This window comes from Arvicanthis niloticus, chromosome 8 (genome assembly GCF_011762505.2).
Source record: "Arvicanthis niloticus isolate mArvNil1 chromosome 8, mArvNil1.pat.X, whole genome shotgun sequence".
Lineage (NCBI taxonomy): Eukaryota > Metazoa > Chordata > Mammalia > Rodentia > Muridae > Arvicanthis > Arvicanthis niloticus.
In genome coordinates, this window is record NC_047665.1 from 18,379,965 (window position 1) to 18,384,004 (window position 4,040).

Genomic DNA, 4,040 nt, shown 5'->3' on the forward strand with positions numbered 1-4,040 from the left:
GTGAAAGTTTAAATGTTTGAAGCTCTGGGTACTTTTTAAAAAGGATATACATGTTTAAGAATATTTAGAAAAGAATTAGCATATTTGATTAACCCTGACATTGACTACGTTTATGTCCCATGGAGACAAACATGCTGTAACCACTTGGATTTTCCTTCCATATTTATTGAGATGGCTTTTCAAGATGTTTTTTGGTGAGATTTTATTTTGTGTTGCTTATATATGCATATAAATAAGTAAACAAATCAAACCTCTTTCACATTTAGAATCCAGTTTTTCAGGATTTTTTTTTTATACTCATAATGATTAATTTCCATGCTTGTAAGTCCAGAGTGGTCCAGCCTACTTGGGTGAGTGGTCGCCTAGCATGGACGAAGCCCTGGGTTTGATTTCCATTGTTGTGTAAGATTAGGTGTGTGGGACACACTTATAACTGCAGCACCCAGGAAGTGGGGACAAAAAGATCAAGAGTTCAAGATCATTCTTGGCTATATCACAAGTTCAAGGGCAGCCTAGGAGACATGAGGCCCTGTTTTAAAAAGAAATTGAACCAAGATAGTTTCTAAAAGAATGTTCCAGGGCTTGCTTAGGCAGCACTTACACTAAAATTGGAACTACAGAAAAATTAGCATGGCCCCTGTGCAAGGAGGACATGCAAATTCATGAGGTGTTCCATATTTTTTTTTTTAAAGAAAGCTGGCTTTGCCTATTTCTTATTTTAAAAAAAAAAAAAAAAAAAAAAAAAAAAAAAAAAGCTTGATGTAAAATAAAATGTCCCAGGAGCTGGAAAGATGGCTCAGCAGTTAAGAACATTTGATTTGATGCTTCTCCACAGAACTATCCTTCAATTCCCAGAACCCATATGGGGCTCACAACTATCTGTAACCTCAGTCCCAGGGGATCCCAGCACCCTCTCTGGCCTCTGAGGGCCCTGTGTGCACATGGCACACAGACATCCATGCAGGCAAAACACCCAGACACATAAAATTTAAAGTATTTTGCAGTCTTGTCTCTGGAATATATTCCCTAGGCATTTGACTTTTTAAAAATTATTTTTGCTATTGTATATGTATTGTCTATGTCTGTCTGTGCATTCCATGCATGCCTGGTGCCTGCGGAGGCAAGAAGGCATCAAATCCCCTAGAACTGGAGTCACAGAAAGTTCTAAGGACCATATGGATGCTGGGAATCAAACCCAGGTCCTTTGAAAGCGCAGCCTGTGCTATTAACCACTGACCATTTTTCTACCCCAGTTTAATACTTTTTGATGTTCATGTGAAGGCAATGACTGCCACATCATAGAAGTTGCCTAACCGGGCTGGTGAGATGGCTCAGTGGTTAAGAGCACTGACTGCTCTTCCAGAGGTCATGAGTTCAAATCCCAGCAACCACATGGTGGCTCACAACCATCCATAATGAGATCTGATGCCCTCATATGGGTGTTGGAAGACAGCTACAGTGTACTTACACAAAATAAATAAATAAATTCTTAAAAAAAAAAAAAAAAAAGAAGTTGCCTAACCTCATGATGGTTAAAGGAATGTTGACTTCAGTGATATCAAAATTTAAAAACTGACCAGATTCACTAGGCCCCTCCCTGCCTAGTGTGTGTGTGTGTGTGTGTGTGTGTGTCTGCTTGTGTGGCTGTGCATGCGTGCATCCATGCATGAGTGCATGTGTGCATGTATGTGCATGCATGTGCATGTGTGCGTTCACGTACTTGTATGTGTGTGTGCTTGCACCTGTCTGTGCGCGTGCGTGCGTGCGTGCGTGTCTTGGTTTGTGAAAGGACGCTACCTTCAGGAACTACCCTCAGGAATAAGTGTTTTAGGAGAAATGACCTTGAAGCTGTAATTGGGCTGTAAGCTGGGAGTGAAAGCATTAGAAAAAAAAGCACCTTTACATATAAAACAGCATAACGGAGCCTTAAAGGAAAAGACTTTCTCTTAAAGCCTTGGGAAAGAACTTCATTGGGGTGAACACAAGAGGTCGGTGGTTGGAGGGCAGGGAGGGGGGTGCAGAAGAGAAAGCACCTTCAGAGAAATCCTTAGAACAAAGAAAATACCTAACTTTTATAACCTATGCGGAAACAGAAAGTTTCAGATCACGTGATTTAGTTCAATATAGACTACAAGACAGAAAGCGTGGAAGAGAGGGTACTGTTTAGGACTGTAAATTGAAAGATTCTAAACTCAAATCCTAGAGGGAGCACTGCAGTGGGCGTGGCCTGATGCCCTCCAGGCTTGGGGGTGGGGGGAGAATCTGGCCTCTCACTTTCTTAAGAGGGGCAGTGTTCTAACAAGTGTGTTTTCTTTGTTGTTTGTTCTGTGTTGAGATTTTGTTGTGCAGCCCAGGTTGGCCTTCCTAGTGCTGGGATTAGTTCCAGCCTCTTTACAAGAACAATAATTCCATTCATAAAGGGGAGACCCTCATGACCAACCCTCACTGAAAGCTCTCGTTCTCTTAAACCCTGACCACGGGATTTAAGACCTAATGTGAATTTTAGAGAAACACAAACGTCCAAGCCAGATTTTTCGTGCTTTAATATCACAGAAATCAATACCTCCGTCCAAACAGCCATCAACAATATGAGAGAGATAATGATATCGTAGATCGGGACATACGAGTAGAGTATCTGGGTACACTGGGAAGATCCTAGAACGGGATTTGTTGATGGGCAGGAGGAACTACGACAGGGGATACAGAGAGAGATCACAGATGATGCCCAGTTGAAGATGTTAAGAAGTCTTGTTGAGAACTCATTTGAATTACGTGGTGAAAACCAGAGAGAGAGGTTTAATGAACACATCAGGAAAAGAACCAGTAACCCTAAGTCTCTCTTTGGGGTACTGTTATGAGCTCTGTATTTAAACAGAGGAATTGAGGCAGGGGCAAGAGGTCTGTGTAATGAAACAGCTTCATACAAGGAATAAGACAAACATGAATCTCTACAACCGTGTATGTGAGAGTGAGTATGTATATATGTGAGCATCTGTGAGCCTGTGAGTATGGATGGTCTGTAAATAAGTCTGTATGTGTTTGAGTATGTGTCTATTAAGGAGAGTGAGGGAGTCCCATCAAGTTGTTTGCCATTAGGCAAAGCTAGGAATAGCCCCGGTGGAACTAGAGAATACATTCTGAATTCTGGAATGTTTTTGCAGAGTGCCTAAAGTAATATGGTCACACCCATCCTTAGTTATTCATGAGTATTTCAAATTATGTATATTTATCTGGTGTAGGACTTTGTTCTGCGAACATTATGTGAACGGGTCAGATATGAGTCCTCTTTCACCACCCTTAAAGTTTGCAGGTACACTTGGTTTTTGTGTGAATTAGAAGGCTATGAGGTGTTGTGAGAGTGAATGGTGAGGCTAAGCACGTCTGGACTACCATGCCTCTCAGAGGAAGTGACCTCCAGGCTGACCCTGGAGGACAAACCTGTGTAAGGGGAAAGGGTGTATTCTGAGCTGCCTGCAGACTCAAGTTACCAGAGTTTCAATTCAGAGCCTGGGCACTGGTAGCCTTAACAAACTACTCTCAGTCACCAGTCCTCCATGCAACCACCATCCCAGCAACCACCATCTCAGCAGGCCATGGGAACTCCACCTGCCTTGGCCCCATTCAACTTCCCAGGAAGAGGCCATCTCTTCTCTTCTCTTCTCTTCTCTTCTCTTCTCTTCTCTTCTCTTCTCTTCTCTTCTCTTCTCTTCTCTTCTCTTCTTTCCCTTCCCTTCCCTTCCCTTCCCTTCCCTTCCCTTCCCTTCCCTTCCCTTCCCTTCCCTTCCCTTCCCTTCCCTTCCCTTCCCTTCCCTTCCTTTCCTTTCCTCCTTTCCTTTCTTTTCTTTCTTTCTTTCTTTCTTTCTTTCTTTCTTTCTTTCTTTCTTTTTTTTTTTTTTTGCCAGCTCCAGGAAAATTTTAACATTCCCTTCTCTGTGTGACTCCATGTCCCTGGTACATCATAGGTCCTTACTAAATGCACATTAGATACGAACAAATACACCTAACCATGGTACTTAGTAACTTTTTTCTTTTTTTACAAG

General features: G+C 42.2%; 1 pseudogene; it reads left to right on the plus strand.

Annotated features, from left to right (window-relative positions):
• Positions 1-582: 582 nt before the first annotated feature.
• LOC117714490 (U6 spliceosomal RNA) lies at positions 583-682 on the plus strand (annotated as a pseudogene).
• Positions 683-4,040: the final 3,358 nt, after the last annotated feature.